We start from the raw sequence: 18,697 nt of genomic DNA, 5'->3' as shown, positions 1-18,697 counted from the left end.
TCCATGCTTAACCAAGAATAGTTCACCAGTCAATGTGTTTTGTAATACAAGGGGGACCACAATATTAGCAAGTGCCTTTGGTTCAGAAGATCACCGAGCTTGTCGAATTCTTTTTCTTCTCTGATGAAGTGTGTTTTTTGAAGGCAAGCATGGCACTATGTGTGAAGGCAAAAACATTATACATGACTGTATAATTTTGAAGGTGAGATTTCTTGTATTGTTTTCTGTTTTTAATTCTTCCATGATTTACAAACACTCCCCATACTTAACATTTGGAGAGTGGTTGTGGTCTACACATTTTTTAAGTATATGCTATCCATTTGAAAGTCTAGTTATTGTTTGACTATGGCAATTAAGTGATTTTTCTGCTTTCTCAGCACCAATAATAATTAGCTTTTAAACTTTTATCTTTTACCATTAAGTAGCCTCCTACACTTATCACAGCTATTTTTTTTTTTTTTTAAATGAGGGAACAATTTCACAGATCCTTTCACTGTATTTTAAGAAACACAGTAAAAAAGAATGACACTTGGCTTTCCCAGTGCAAAATTGTTATTAGTCAGGATTCTCCAGAGGGAGAGAACCAATAGGATATATATATATATATACACACATACACACACACACACACACATCCTCATATACATATATATATATGTATACGAGGATTTATTATGAGAATTGGCTCACACAATTATGGTGGCCAAGTAGTCCCAGGACAGGCAATCTGCAAGCTGCAGGCCCTGGGATGCTGGTAGTGTGGTTCAGAATGAAAGCTCCAGGACCTGAAGGATGACTGATGTAAGACCTGGAGTCCAAAGGATGGAAAGCCTGGGTTCTGGTATACAAGGCCACAGAAGAATTTTGTCCCGGATTTCAGACACCAATTCACCTGTATTTGTTCTCTCTTTGTCCCCAGTTGATTAGATGGGGCTCACCAACATAGAAGGCAGATCTTCCCTACCAAATCCACTCAGACTCACACTATTTGCTTTTGGAAGCACCCTCACAGGCATACCCAAAATAATACTTTACCAAGTTGCTATTCTTTAATTCAGCCAGGTTGATACATAAAATTAAGTTCACAAGTTCACCCTTTGTCAATATGGCATCAATACACATCTTAAACCACACTTAATTTCCAAATAAATAAAGTAAGAGGTGACACTTACACCTAACACGATGCAATTATTCTGTGATTGTGATTTTTCAGGATTTTAGCATTTAGGGACTTTTTATTTTAGGGATTTAGACTTTAGAGATTTTGATCTTTAGTAATTTTGATCTTTCATGATGTCAGCATTGGGGATTATGGCATTTGGGATTGTGTTTTCTGGGATTATAATCCAAACTCTTCACATATGCATATCTGTGCATGTGTACATATATGGAGGTGTCTGTGACAGTGTGTGTGAGTGTGTTGCCATCCAATATTGGGTGATTTTAATTTCTCTACATTTCCTTATTTCACCACCTATTTTTCAAGTCTCTACATTGCATCATACAATGTACTGCTCAAGAAAATAAAATGGTGATAAATAAGATAGTCCTTATCATAATAAAATGTAATCTCAGGGGAGAGATATGAATTTATATGTAAAATAACTGGCAAGTGCTCTGAAGGAATTATTCATAATCTTATGTGCATCTGCAAGAGGACACTTGGCCTCATCTGAGGGCCTAGCAAAGCCTCACAAAGAAAGTGGCATTTGTGTTAAAATCTGAAGAATAAGCAGCACTTAACTATGCAAAAATGTGGAAAGTTTTTTAACACAGAGAGATATCAAGTGAAAGTACCCAGGGGTATAAAGGACATGGCACTTTTGAAAGCCAGTTTGATTAAAATGCAAGTACAATAAAGAATGGATCTGGAGTGTAGCTATTGGGGCAGGAAGGGACCAAACTATTCACTACAGTAGGGCTTTACATATGAGCTCCACAAAACCTGTACTCCTCTCGCATCATATTCCCACCCTCATTCAGTCCAAACCAGGGACAAACATTCTACTGAATTTAATGTGTCCTGTTTTGCTTGTAGGTCTTCATATAACATATGTATCTATTTTGAATATGTGTAAATGCTATCATGATATACATTTCTTTCTGTTTTCATCTTTTGTTTCTCACTCAACACTGTTTTAAAAACTCAACATTGTTATGTGTGTACTTCATCCAGTACTTCTAGCAACTGTGTTGTACTCAGCATTTCATGAAGTGCATTTCAAATATTTTATACAACTGTTTCCTTAAAGACAAATACTTCAAATTCTTCTTCGTTACCATAATTATGTTCCATTAAATATTCTCATATATGTACTTTCATGGCTATATGTGTGATATGTCTTTAACATACATATGGATGAAATACATTTCTGGATAGCAGTGTGATGAGTTGCAAAATGGTCACAAATTCTTTCAATTAACTTTTTCCATACTTGGAAAATAAATGGTCTCATTTTCTAACTCTTGTATCTGAACTAGCCTTGTGATTTGCTTTGGCCAAAGAGACAATAGGAAATGCATTGCAGGCTGGGACTTTACAAATACTTGCACATTAGAGCTTGCTGTATTGACATTTTGGACAACGCCCCATGAGCAAGCCTGGACTAGCCTTCTGGATTTTGAGATACATGGTCTAGCCACCAAAGTCACCCCAACTGACAGCAAGTCAACTCACTGAAGCAGAGCAGGCTAATGTGCCTGCAAGGCACTGCAAATATCCGAGCAAGTCCAACTCAGATCACCAAAGGACATGTCCAACTGAATTCAATTCAGTTATGAATTGCATGAGGATTTGTGTTTAGAGTAACTGTTTGAAGTGTTAAAATTTTTTAGTTTTAATGCAATGACAGATAAATGGTATAGAAATGGGCACGTGAACCTGAAGTGCTGCTGTAAGAAAAGCCTAAAATGTGGGCAGAAGAAGAAAATGTGGTAATGAAAGTGGTAAAACAGGCTTGTAATGTGGCAATTCATGACATACAGTAGGAGAGCAATTAAATCTAACATTTTTGGCAAGTTGGAAATTAGAAAATGCACATAATGGACCCGTGGAATTCGGCAAGATGATGCCAATGCAGAATGTTGAAATATCGACTGGATTTATTCTGCTTCCTATGTTCAGACACAAGGTAAGAAAGATGAGTTAAAGTCAGGGTTTCTAGAACTCAGCACTATTGAAATTTGAGGCTAGATAAGTCTATGTTGGGGGAAGGGGTTGAAGAGTCCATGTTTGACAGAATTACTGGTCTTAAACACTAAATGTCAGTTGCACCATTACCCCCAGGCATAGCATCAAACTTAACTCCAGACATTTCCAAATGCCCTCTAAAGGGAAAATCACAACGCTGAGCTAAGTAAGAACTTTCTGGTTTGTAAGCAGGTTTTGGAGAGAATACAGAAGATTCTGCAATGGCTGCACTGAGAAATAAAAGTGTTTTTCATCTCCAATTTACCAGTCAGTAAAAGATGCTCAAAATGAAACAAGACCTAAAACAAGGCCTAAAGCCTGTGTCTCTAAGACCTTATGATAAAACCTTTGAAAAATTTGAAGTGTTGGTGCCTTATATACCATCTAAGTTAAGTAAGAGACTTTCTAAAAAATAGTCTTATTCTAAAGAAGCACAGACATGGAGAAGTGTATCTTGAAAAGCATTGGGATGGGGGGTGTGGTGTATCTCAATGGAAGAGTCTATACTGTGATATATACAACTTTTTTCTTTCATAAGTATTTTAGAAATAGGTTTTTGATTTCCACGTGAAATATTTTATTATTTTGTTACCTAATAAATTTGTTTGGAGAGAGCAAGCATATATCTAATATTAAGTCACTTTATCCAAGAATACTTACAAATTTATCATAGCTTCTATATTATTTTCTTGATCTGTAAATTTTTATCCTTTGGGAACTTGTGAAATATTAAATTAATTATTAGAGATTTTATTATTTTGATGATATTGTGAATGGCTTGCTATTCTTAATATGTTTTTACTGTAAACGAGTTCCTGTATGATACTCATCACACCATAAATTACATTTACTTATTTTTAGAAAATTGCTATTGAATTTTATAACTTGATCTGGTATCAGTCAACCTTGCTAAGTTATTTGATTAACAACTTACGATTTTCTTGGCTTTTGAAAGTAGAGGATAATGTCATCTTTCAAAAATGAGAATTTTATGTCTTTTATTCAGGTTTTATAAAGCCCTCATAGGTTTGTTTTTATAGTTGCTATTTTGTTTGTTGGTTTGGTTTGGTTTTGACATATTGCATTGTCTAAGACCTTTATTCTCGTGTTAAGCAGTAGCAATTATGGTGCTATTCAAGTCTGTTTGCGAAACTTTGGGACACCATTTTGCTTTTTATCTATTAAGGATACCTTTGCTAAAGGCTTTTGGTATTCAACTTTTTAACGCGTCAAATAAATTTCTCTATTCCTAGTTTTCTAACATTTATTATCTAAATAAGTTACAATCTTTTAGATGCTTTTGATTCTTTATTAATTGATCATAACAGATTTTTAGTTGCTCTATTAATGTGGTTATTTCTTTGTATATACTTTCTAACATTGAACCGCTTTTACATTCCTCATTGTATTGGCCCTCTTGGGCCACCATAAAAAAAACCCACAGACCGGGTGGCTTAGACAACAGACGTTCGTTTTCTCACGGTTCTGGAGGCTAGAAATCTATTTCACGTTAGGGCTCTTTTCCTAATTGCAGGAAGTCTCCTTTTTGCTATGCTCCCACGTGGTCAGAGAGAGAAACAGCTCTTTGGAAATCCTCCTCCGTTTATAAAGACACTAAATCCATAGGATTAGGGCCCCACCCTTATGACCTGATTTAAACTTAATTACTTCCCTAAAAACCCTATCTCAAAATACCTTAACATTAGTGTCTAGGAGTACAACATACGAATTTTGAGAAACACATTTCAGTATATAACACGAGCTAAAACTAATTTGATTGTGTTGTATATTCATTGTGGCACTGCTCACAATAGCAAAGACTTGGAACCAACCCAAATGCCTATCATTGATAGACTAAAGAAAATGTGGCACATATACAGCATGGAATACTATGCAGTCATACAAAAGGATGAATTCATGTCCTTTGCAGGGACATGGATGAAGACGGGAACAGTCATTCTCAGCAAACTAAGACAGGAACAGAAAACCAAACACCGCACGTTCCCACTCATAAGTGGGAGCTAAACAATGAGAATACATGGACACAGGGAGGGGAATATCACACACTAGGGCCTGTCAGGGGGTGGGGGACTAGGGGAAGGATAGCATTAGGAGAAATACCTAATGTAGATGACAGATTGATGGGTGCAGCAAAACACCATGGCACATGTATACCTATGTAAAAAATCTGCATGTTCTGCACATGTACCCCAAAACTTGAAGTATAATAAAAAAAGTAGCCGGGCACGGTGGCTCAAGCCTGTAATCCCAGCACTTTGGGAGGCCGAGATGGGCGGATCACGAGGTCAGGAGATCGAGACCATCCTGGCTAACACGGTGAAACCCCGTCTCTACTAAAAACACAAAAAATGAGCCGGGCGTGGTGGCGGGCGCCTGTAGTCCCAGCTACTCGGGAGGCTGAGGCAAGAGAATGGCATGAACCCGGGAGGCGGAGCTTGCAGTGAGCTGAGATCCGGCCACTGCACTCCAGCCTGGGCGACAGAGCGAGACTCTGTCTCAAAAAAAAAAAAAAATAAAATAAAATAAAATAAATAAAAATAAAATAAAAAAAGTAATTGTAATTGAATTGAAGTAGTAGTAATACATAGAAGTCAAAGGAAAATTGAAAAGTGAGAAAAAGTGAAGATTAATAGATCAATTCAATGAAATCTGGTATGAAAGTTATGATGGGTTGATTGGCAATATGGCAAAATGTGATGTTATGAAACCACGATTAGATAAAGTAACTCCATATTTTTCTGAGGCAGACACAATTTTCAGCAAAGATATAACCTAGTTTTTAAATTCTCAACTATTGAGTTTGATGAGACAACACAGAAAGATTCAGCTCCAGTAGAGAAAGGAATGCCTTATTCTTAATTTCGGGGGAATATTTAAATATCAATACATATTCACAATTTTTTTCTTAAAAATTTAACTGAAATCATTAATTAGAAAGGTTTCCATATATTCCCAATAGATGTTTAAAGTGATAAATATAGTAACATTTTGGGAAGAGAGAGGGATTATTGTGTAGTGCATAAGATAGCTACACCTTATTGGATTCACATTGTGTGATATGATCCCTTAATCTGCCACATTGAGGTTGTGGCTTTTCGCAGTTACCAAAAAGTTCTGTCTTAGTTTTATCAACTTTAATATGGAACAATATTAGTGCACACCTGATGTGTTTACCATGATGATTAAGTTACATAATTTGTATAAAGAATATAGAATACAGCCTAAAGCAAAATAAGCTGTCAATATTTATTATATTTATTATTATTTTGTAAATAAATTCTTGCCAGTTGCTACAAGGCAAGGAATAAAAATCAAGTCAATGATTGTCCAAATAGAGAAAAGAATTGATTGATTATGTTGTTTATATTATTGAGGGCAGATACAAAAAGTAAAGACAAGTTTAAAGCATTACTTATATTGTTGTTCTGAGAACCCTAGAGCATTCCAGAATTGAATTACATAAAAACATCAAGTCACTAGTTCCGGTATAATGAATGTGACGATATAAAATTTTTTTCATTATTTTGTTCCAGATATTGCAACATATTTTATTACAATATGAATTCACAAGCAATATCCTAAATTAAAGATTGTTTTTATGTGCCTTAAAAGCATCAACATGTGAATTAACCTCATTTTGTTCCCAAGGTCTTATTTCCTTCAAAGGGCTTTTCAAAGGCTGTCTGGATTAATTGACAAGAAAAACAGTGAAAAGATCAAAGGACTGTCAAAGACATTCAATGAACGATTTAAATAACTGGTAACAAATCTTGAAAGGTGGTCATTGAAATAGCATTAACATAATTTTGTAGAATATAATTTGTTGTCTTGAGAGAATTTTAAATACTTTGTCTGGAACCCTGTAACAGGCATCATCAAAACTGATCAATTATGTGTTTAATATATCAAGTGAAACAAGAATTTTCTGCTTTAAAGATTGTCAAGTGGTTGATGTTTCATTCATAGGAGCTTACTATTGAAGATCATATTGACATTAAAATGTAAAGTTTAAAAGAAGAAAAAAAAAGTAGTGGTAACAAGGAATACAGTTCTCCTAGAAGTTGTTTCCGTAGAATAATCTCACAGGATTTTGCCTTCATAAAATGTTTGAATCATAAAAAAGTTGTATTTAAATTTTAATGAATTAAGAAGTTCTTTGGATCCACAAGAGCGCTTACTCTTACCCCGAGAAAATGTATTAGGGAGAGTAGATACTATCTGTCTCCACCCCAAATTCAAATGACTTCACATTAAAGTGGCCTCAGTAAAGCCAGCAGCAGAAATATATAAATTCTGTCAAGGGAACATATTGACAGATTTTTATAGAGTATTTTACTTTTCATAGTTAATAAATATTCAAAAACCATTCATTATTATTTCATGTTATTTTCAAATTTACTTTATCTAGTTTGATTACTGTGTTATAATAAAAGATGTAGAACAAAATCTCCATTCATAATATTGCAGCTTTAGAAAAGGTTTCTACCACAGACAGCTTGATATTGTAGCAGAGATATAAATCAGATTGTATGTTAGAATCTGTGTGTGTGCACATGCACACATGCCTAGATTCTGTGTGTGTGTGCACATATATATACATATAAACACACACGTATATATATGTATATGTATCTATCAGGTTGGTGCAAAAATAATCACTGTTTTTCCCATTACTTGTAATGGTGAAAACTGCAATTACTTTTGCACCAAATGAATATGTCCAATGTAGGGCAAATTTTGTCTTCTCAATTCTTCCTTTGCTTCAACTAATCTGAGTCCCTACACTGGACAAGACAATGTGCTATATTAGAATAAAAATATAACAACAAATAAGATAATTTTTATTCTAAGGAAACTTCCAGTTTAGGGGTAAAGAGGCATATTAATTTAAATGTGAAATAACAATTAGAAGTGCTGTGAAGAAAATACGCAGGTTTTCATGAGAGTCTGTAAGAGGTTACGTGGCTTGGTCTGAAGGTGTAGTGAAGGCTTCAATGAGAAAATGAGATTTTAGTAGGGATCTGAGGATGAGGAGGAGTTAACAGACAAGGAGGTAGAATACAGAGGTAGAAAAACATAAGGGTGTAAGGATCATTTTTGTGGTACTGAAAAAAGATGTGTGACTAAAATACAAGTTCATGGCCAAGATGGATGTGAGGCCAAATAGCTATAAAGAGACCACAGTATGAGTTGAATTGCATTTGACTGATAGAATAACACATAGAAAACTGGCATCTTGAAAATGTTTAGTCTACTCCTTCATGAATCTAGGATACCCACCCATTAATTGAGGCCTTTATCTGGAAGTTATTTTGTCAGATACAGCTCTAACGGTTTTACATATTTTGCTTCTATTATCAAAGGTAGTTTTTTTCAGTGGATCACCTGAGGTCAGAAGTTCGAGACCAGTCTGGCCAACATGGCGAAACCCCATCTCTACTAAAAGTACAAAAATTAGCCAGACATGGTGGTGGGTTTCTGTAATCCCAGCTACTCAGGATGCTGAGGCAGGAGAATCACTTGAACCCAGGAGGTGGGGGTTGTAGTGAACTGAGATCATGCCACTGCACTCCAGCCTGGGTGACAAGAGTGAGACTCCATCTAAAAAAAAAAAAAAAAAAAGACAAAAGAAAGAAAGAAAGAAAGAAAGAAAGAAAGAAAGAAAGAAAGAAAGAAAGAAAGAAAGAAAGAAAGAAAGCTGGAGTCCTAAATGTATCTAGCAGCCTTGCTAAATTTATTCATGACTCCCATTAGAATTTGTAGCAGAATATTTGTCTGTTTAGATGAACAAAACATTCATAAGAACTTGCTCTCCAATCTGTATGCCTTTTATTTTCTTTGTCTTAAGGTATTATTACTAAATTTATAATTTAGTAATAACAAATTAATTAATAAGGTCATGGGATATGTTAAGAAAACATACACCAGCAGTGTAGACTAAAATTGTAGTTAATTATTTAATAAGTGTGGTGAGAGTGAACATTTAACTTTGTTTCTGATATCAGACAAAATGTAGTCTTTCACCATTATATATGATGGTGGCTATATGTTTTATATAGGTCACTTTCAATATATTGAGAAGATACATTTTTATTTCTAGTTTCTTGCAGGTTTTTATCCTGAGTTTGTTAAATTTGCAATTTAAAAAATTCTGCTTAGGTTAAGGACTGGCAAACAGCTCGTGGGACAAATCGGGCCTGCAGCCTATTTTCGGTATGACCTCCAAGCTAAGGAGGGATTTTCGTTTTTAAAGATGTGTGTGCACATGAGAGAGAGCGAGCCAGAGAGAGACAGACAGAGGCAGAGACAGAGGAATATTGAAAAAAGAAAGAAGTGGAGGAGGAGAAAAGAATATGCAATAAGGTACATGTGGTCCCATAATCAAAATCTCTTCTCTTAATATCTTGCCTTTACAGAAATAGTTTGTTGACCCTAATTCAATACATGTCTTTACTTTTTAATTTTGTTAATCTATCAAATTGCAGTGATTAATTTTGAATCAATCTTGTTGGGGATAACACCCAATTAGCCATTAAGTGTCATCTTTTTTTTATGTTTCTGAGTTCAATATGATAATATTCTGGTAAAATTTTTTTATTTAATATTCATGAGAGATATTTGTTTGTAGTTTTCTTTTTTTCTATGTCGTTGTCTCTGATTGTGGTAGTGGATAGTATTGCCCTTATAAAGAACTTGAATGGGTTTCATCTTTCTCTTCTTTCTTGAATATTTCGTGTGCTATGGCTATCATTTCTTTCCTAACTGTCTGGTGTAATTTCAGGGAAGTTACAGTGAAGGAAACTGATCCTGGAGTTTTCTGTGTTGCAATCTTTTAATATTTAATTCATTTTCTTTAATAGATATAAAGCTATTCAAGACATACATTTTTATTTTCAATGAGCTTTAGCATTTGTATCTTTCATGGAATTTGAACTTTTCATCTGTTTTATCAAATTTATTGCATAAATTATCTACAATATTTCCTTATTATAATTTTAATACCTGTAGGATATGAAGTAATTTTTTTCTTCATTCTTGATTTGTCTATTTGAAACTTCCTCTTACTCAGTTTCTTCAAAGATTTTATCACTTTTATTAATCCTTTTAAAATTTCAACTTTTATTTTTATTGATTTTATTTGCTTTTATTCCTTCAATGTTATTGATTTTTGCTTTTATAGTCCACATCTGTTTATCACTGTTTGCTTTAGATTTAATTTCCTCTTCTCTTTTTTTCTCTTCTAATCACTGATATCTCTATATCTCACCAATTTTGGCTGTGATTTAATTTTTATTTATTTCAAAACAATTTAAAATTTTGGGGAATTTTTCTTTGATTCATATTTTACTTAGTTTTGTTGTTTGATTTTAAGCATTTGGAGGTATTCAGCTATTTCACACTTTTTGATTTCTACTTTAATTCTGCTATAACAAGAGAACATACCTTGTATAAGTTAGTTCTTTTAAGCTTATTAAGGTATATTTTATTGGTCTGAACGTGGTCTATCTTGTTAATATTTCATATTACTTGGAAAAACTTTATATTTTGCTGGTAGGTGAAGTGTCTTATGAAAATCAAGTAGGTTAATAGGATTGATTTGTTTTGCACGTCTTCTAGATTCTAACCGATTTTCTTATTTTTTTAATCAATAAATGAGAGAGTAGCTTTTGTCTTCCAATGTAACTATGTTTTTAATCTATAATGCTGTCCTTTATTTATGAATTTGGAAAACCATTCACTTGGAATGTTTTCATATTATTCACACTCAATGTGTTATTAGTATAGTTGTATAAAATCTATGTACTTATGTAAGTTGTATGTAACACATTCTTAATATGATTTGATCTAATAGTACCATATTATGAACATTTGTTTGTTTCATCTTTCTTTGTTCCTTTCTCCTCTGTTTTTGCATTCTTGTAGATTAGAGTCCAATTTTTTATTTCATTTTTTCCTCTGTTTTGACTTTCTAGTTATAAATTTTTATTTAACCTTTGCCCTAGAGGTTATACATCTTTGAGTTTACTTACAAAAAAAATTATACCAAATAGTATAATAATCTTTCAACAATATAATGTTTCTTACCACCTACTCATTATACTATTGTTGTCATTTGATTTCTACTTATGATAAATCCTCACAATACAATGTCACTATATTTGCTTGAGATAGCCAATTCTCTTTTAAAAAGCACTTTTGCTAAGATATAATTGACATACAATCAACTGCACATACTGTGTACAGATTTAGATATTGAGATGGGTATATACTTCTAGGAACTTTTCATAATAGTCAAGATAATGAATAAACTTTCCTTGTGTCCCTATGTAATAACTGCTCCCAGCCTTTTCGTTCTGCTTCTTTTACCAAGCTAATCACCAATGACTTTTCTGTCAGTAAAGATTAGCTTGCATTTTCTAGAATTTTATGTAAATAAATTCAAAGAGTAATGTTTTTTTCCAGCTTATGTCCTTCAACATAATTACTTGGAGATGCATCTATGTTGTAGTGTTTATTGGTGACACATTACTTATTATTGAAGAATAGTATTTAGCAGTTTATTGATTCACCTGTTGAAAGACATCTGGATCATTTTCAAGTTTGGCAATTATAAATAAAACTTCTATAATATTCACGTTCATGTCATCTCTGTCATTTGATATTATTTTTGAATTATTTAAATGACATTAGAAAAGACAATGAAATTACAAGTATAATAATTAAAATGAAAGAATTGGTTCGATTTCTACTTGTAGATGGTATGGCAGGAAAACTAAGATGTACAAGTAAAAACAAAAAATCCCACAAACAAAAAATAACACTACTAAGATATTGCAAAATATAGCATTAATGTGAATGACTTTCATAGAATTAGGCACAAACACTTAAAAATATCATTATATCCCTTCTTAAGAAATGCCTTTTTAAAATATCTAGTTTTAACCTTTAGAAATAATGTACAAAATATCTTTGTGAGAAAAATTTCAAAACATTTCTGAAACAGAAAAATTGACAAGTAAAAAGAGTAACACACTATGTTTTTTGACAGAAATATTAAACAGAATATATCAATAACATCAATGATAACAAATATAATTATATCAAAATTAAAACAGTACAAAGTTTTCCCAGAACTCATAAAGTAAATTCTAACATTAATATAGAGGCAGTTGTATACCTGAAACTGTGGTACATTGGAGCAAAGAGGAAGTCTATATTAATCATATATTAAGTACTCACACAGCTTTGATAACTAAAAAAGTGTGTCTTTGGCATATGCATAGACAGCAAAAAGAAACAGATTGGAAGATACAAAAATAGACATCATTTCTATGTATCAAATGAAACATCAAATTAATTACATATAAAGATTAACCTTTCAAAATTAAACAAAATAGTCTCAAAGCAGGTGAAACTAAAGAACATGTGGTTTATTAATATATTCAGGGAAGGTGAATCTATAAAGAAAAACAGGAAAATTATAAACTGAAATTCAGGATTTTGAACAGAGAAGAGCTAGATGAGAGTCATATACAAAGAAGCTTCTAAGTTACAGAAAAATAACTTTGGTTCTTAAATATTTAGATCTTATAGCCATGATCATTCAGCAACTACGCAAACCACTTCTTAGTAATTGGTTTGACTCTTTTAACTGTCTGGTTTAGTAAATGCCTCAAGTTAAAAAAGAATAATAATAATATTATTTTCTTTTTTTGAGATAGAATCTCACTCTGTTGCCCAGGCTGGAGTGCAATGGTGCGAACTCAGAGATGGAGTTTCACCATGTGAGCCAGGCTGATCTTGAACTTCTTGACCTCAAGTGACTCACCTGCCTCAGCCTTCCAAAGTGTTGAAATTACAGGAGTGAGCCACTGCACCTGGCTAAAAAACATAATAATCCTCTATAAATAAAAGCTACTTTTCTAATAAAAATAAAACCATTTCAAATAATATTAATTTCTTTAATTGGTGAAGAATAATACTTAATGTGAATATTGTTCATCTTTAAAAAAAACTGTCTATGTTTGTGTTTTCTTACATTTTCATACTAATGCCAATGATTGTTATAGAATTAACATAGTTATAGAATCTTTGATACCAGAGCATATCTCTCACTGCCCTTGGGCAAGACGCCCACAAATTCAGAGTCCCCAGCTGAGGTGGGTTATAGTCCCTGGCAAGTGTCCTTGGAAGTAACAGCTGGTCTTGGATTTTAATTAGTGTGGGTTTATTTAGGATCCCCAAGCTACTTTTTCCAAATACAAACTAAAAAGTGAACTGAACATATATTTAGAAGTATAGTGCAAATCTATATGAAAATTTTCTCATTTTCAACTAAAACAAACAAAAAAAATTGCTTTAACACGTGTCAATGGGAAAAGCTTTAAATCAACTAGCTGCTAAAACATTTCTATTCTACTTTGCAGTTCGAAATAAATCGTAATGGTATTCTAAATTCTTACAAAAGGTGGACAATGATAACTTACTCTAGGGAGAAAAAAAAAGTTGTTTTTTCTATTTTAAATAAAGTGCTAATGGCTATTACTACTCAATAAGATCATAACCTGCTAACTAGATATAGGTATTTCCTGTGAAACTTAAAGCTTATTACACAGAGACAAAAATCTAAAAGTTTTACATGTGATTGCTGCAAGATTTCTTTTCTTATTAATTTAACCCATTGAAAATAATGAGTCTTTATCATTTAGCACTGAAAGTTAAGGGTTCTTTTAAACTCAAGATGAACATGGAAATTGTTATTTTACTTTGTCATTATTGTTATTTAAAACTTAATTATAGCAGATCTTGCTGGCAGCATTCTATTGTAATTGCAGTTTGTCACGAGTTTATGACTCAATGATTTTAATTCATATAAAAACAAACCAGAACACAAAGTTGCCAGCCTGTATTTAATTTGTTTTCTGAAAAAACTTAAATGAGTTATTTTTATCATTTATCACAAAAGACACAGAATATAAATGAACGTATAAACCAATAATACATTTTTTAAATATCCATATTTTGTTGTTACAGAAAATGAGGTCATGTTAATTAAAAAATATATTTATGAATATTTTTCTCACTTAAATTCAGTTGTCAGTTGCAATCTAAATTTGACATCAGCATGATTACTATTATTAATAGTAATGGTAATTAGCTTGAATAATGGTAATTATTAATAATAATTCTAAAAATACTATTTTACACACTAATATGACCCTAAAATTATGTTGAAAATGACGTTAAGTGGACACTGAAAAAATTACTCTTCATCAGAAATACTTGAAATTTTTAAAAAAGCCATCATGAAAAGATAAAGGTAGTTTGCAGTTTTGTAAATTAAAACATTGGTTAAATATAATGAGAGAGTTGCATATAAATTGTTTCATAAAATCATGTTTTCTCCTGTGTGAATTAAGCCTCATTTATTGATATAATATTTTCTTTTTACTGTGACTTAAAATGTGGCAGAATAATTAAGAAAAATATAGACCCTCATTATGATGACATAGAATGTGGTATAATGCATCTGGCTGAGATGCATAACACAGGATAATAATTACTTAGGGTACTAGAGGTATTCATCCTGACTCACAAAATAGTGTTGCTAGTATGGCATTATAGTGTAGTTTATGTAGTGTAGGTACATTTGAGAGTTCTATGTAAATGAAAACCCCTATAAGTAAATAAGGAGAAATAATTATTTAAATTCAAAGTCAAAGTTATTTGAAAAGACTGATAAAACTGACAAACCTTTAGAAAGTCTCACCAAAAAAGAAAATTAGAGAGTAAAGACACAAATTGCTAACATAAGAAATACAATAGTGCATATAACTACAGACACTGCAGAAATCAAAAGGATAGTAAGGGAATAATAGAAGTAGCTCTACATATCTGAACTGAACAATTTGGACTCTATAAAGCAATTCTTTTAAAAGTACATACTAAAACAATTATTTCGGTATCAAATACATAATTTAAAAGCCTTGTAACTATTAAGACATGAATTCATAATTTTTAAAACATCCCAACAAGAAATCTTCTGGCCCTGACATTCATTGAAGAATTCTATGAAACACTTAAAAAGGAATTAAAACAAATTCTACACCTTTTTTTATAGAAAAGAAGTAAATACTTCCCAAATAATTCTTTAAAGTCAGTATTACTTTAAAACTAGATAAGACACACACACACATACACACATACACACACACACACACCTCCGAAAAACAACACATCAGTATCTCTCACAAATATATATGCAAAAATTCTATACCAAATATTAGCAAATAAAACTTAGCAGTACACAGAAATATCTATATACACTCTGACTAAATGAGGTTTATTTTGGGGATGCAAGGCTGATAGTACATTTGAAAAGTAGTTAATTTGTGAAATTAGCAAGCTAAATTTTAAAAAATTACATAATCATATCAATAGATATAGAACAAGCCTTTGACAAAATTCAACATCCATTCTTGATTATAAAAAATCAGAACAATAGTAAATATGTGGGAACTTCCTTGGGTTGGTAAAGAGTATCTCCATAAATTGAAGCTGACATCATATTTAATGGTGAAAGACTGAATGACTTTCCTCTAATATGGGAAATCAAGCAAGGATGCTCACTTTCACCACTAATTCTATTTGATACAAGTGGTTCTAGACAGGGAAACAAGGTAATAAAAAAATTTAAAGCATACAGTTTCAAAAAGAAGAAATAAGACTGCTATTTTGTGCAGATGTCATGAATGTCTGTGTTAGTCTGTTTTCACACTCCTGATAAAGACACACCCAAGACTGGGAAGAAAAAGAGGTTTAATGGACTTCCAGTTCCACGTGGCTGAGGAGGCCTCACAATTATGGTGGAAGGCAAGGAGGAACAAGTCATGCCTTCCATGGATGGCAGCAGGCAAAGAAAGAGCTTGTGCAGGGAAATTCCTCCTTATGGAGGCATCAGATCTTGGGAGACTGACTTACCACCATGAGAACAGCATGGGAAAGACCTGCCTTCATGATTCAATTACCTCCCACCAGGTCCCTCCCACAACATGTGAGAATTCCAGATGAGATCTGAGTGGGGACACAACCACAGCATATCAATATCATAGAAAATCCCAAGGTATCTACAAAATTTTGTAAAGCTAATTAATGCGTTCAGCAAGGTCACAAGGTACAAGATCAACATACAAAATCATTGCATTTCTATATTCTAGCAATGAACATGTAGACAAAAAAAATCAACACTACAATATTATTTATTTAAAAAATGAAATATGTATAATTTTTTAAGTGTCTAGGATTTTTTTGCAGAAAACTATGAAACACTGATGAAAGAAATCACACCATATCTAAATTAATGAGAGACATACCTTGATTGTGAATCGGAAGACTCAACGTGATAAAGATGACAATTTTTCTTACAGTTAGATTAAGAAAACTTCTTATCAAAATTTCAACAAGTTTTTTTTAGATATAAGGAAGATTCTTCTAAAAGAATATATGAAAAGGTAAAGAAACTAATTGCTAAAATAATTTTCAAAGATATAATTACTGTAAAATTACTAGACTCATTATATAGCTACAGTAATCAAAGATTACATGACATTGGTAGAGGAGAAAACATAGATTAATATAATAGAATAGAAAGTTCAGTAATGCCCTTGCAGGAGACTAGCCACATGAATTTTTTGACAAATATGAAAAAGCACTTCAATGGAGGGGCAATAGCTTTATTTAACAAATAGTGTTGAAAGTAGACATCTATGAACAAAAAAATAAAAATTAAAAATTAAAATTAAAAAATAAGCTTTCCTCATCATACCTTATTTAAAAATTAACTCAAAGCAAGTCATATAATTAAATATAAAATCTAAAATAATGAAGGTTTAAAAGATAAAAGAGTAGAAAATCTTTAGAATCTACATCTCGGCGAAGGTATGATGAAGGAAGGTATGATGAAGGTATGGCGAAGGGTGAAATAGGGCACCAAAAGCATTACCAATAAAATAACTGATAAACAGGACTTCATCAAGATGAATTTTTTCTCGGCAAAAGATCATGCTAAGAGGAAGAAAAAACAAGGTATGAGCTGGAACAAAATATTTGCAAACCATAAATCTGACAATAGAAATTATATCTAGAATATATAAGAAATTCTCAAAACTCAAAAATCAAATCCAAGTAGAAAATGGGCAAAATACATAAACAGCTATTTTTTTCTGAAAGTACTGTACATATAATGGCTAGTAGGCACATGATAAGCTTTTCAATATCATTAATCATCAAGGAAATCCAAATTAAGACTATGATGATATATCACTACAAACCAATTAAAACAGCTTTAAAAAGGAACAGTAAAATATTTAATGATGTTTCTTTTTTTTTATTTTTTATTTTTATTTTTTTTTTTTGCGACGGAGTCTCGCTCTGTCGCCCAGGCTGCAGAGCAGTGACGCGATCTGCAAGCTCCATCTCCTGGGTTCAGGCAATTCTCTCGCCTCAGCCCCCTGAGCAGCTGGGACTGCAGGCGCCCGCCACCACGCCCGGCTAATGGTGTTTCTAATGCAGAGAAACTACATCTCATTTATTACTTGTGAAATCCAAGTTAAATGTCACAGTCGGCCGGGCGCGGTGGCTCAAGCCTGTAATCCCAGCACTTTGGGAGGCCGAGGCGGGCGGATCACGAGGTGAGGAGATCGAGAACATCCTGGCTAACCCCGTGAAACCCCGTCTCTACTAAAAAATACAAAAAAACTACCCGGGCGAGGTGGCGGGCGCCTGTAGTCCCAGCTGCTCTGGAGGCTGAGGCAGGATAATGGAGTAAACCCGGGAGGCCGAGCTTGCAGTGAGCTGAGATCCGGCCACTGCACTCCAGCCTGGGCGACAGAGCGAGACTTCGTCTCAGGAAAAAAAAAAAAAAAAAAAAAAGTCACAGTCACTCTTGAAAACATTTTGGCAGTTTCTTAAGAAGCTAAATATACCCACTCACATAATCCAGCAATTTCCCTCCTAGGCTTTCATCCCAGATAAATGAAAACCTATATGCACACAAATAGGTGTATGTGATTGTTGATAGCCACTTTATTTGCAACAGAAAGCGGAAACCACCAAAATTCTCCTCCATAGGTGAAAACGATTAAAAATTACCCTGGTGCATCCATATCATGGACTACTACTCATAAATAAAATGTAATGGGCTATTGATACAGGCAAAAACTTCATTGGATCTTAGAGGTATCAGGCTGAGTGAAAAAAAGCCAGTCTCAAAAGGTGTCATTATAAATTATTTCATTTACATCACATTCTTCAAATGACAAAATTGCAGAAATTGAAAAAACATTAGGGTTTGCCAGTAAGAAGCGTAAGTTCTGGGAAGAAGCTGGAAAGAAGCATAAGTTCAATTATAAAAGAATACCACCAGGGACATTTGTGGGGTATGGGATAATTCTGTATGTAGATTGTGATGCTGGTTACACAAATCTA

The sequence above is a fragment of the Macaca fascicularis genome, chromosome 3, assembly GCF_037993035.2.
Source record: "Macaca fascicularis isolate 582-1 chromosome 3, T2T-MFA8v1.1".
NCBI classification, from domain to species: Eukaryota; Metazoa; Chordata; class Mammalia; order Primates; family Cercopithecidae; genus Macaca; species Macaca fascicularis.
The sequence above is the reverse complement of the archived record's forward strand: the minus strand, read 5'-3'. Positions refer to the sequence as shown.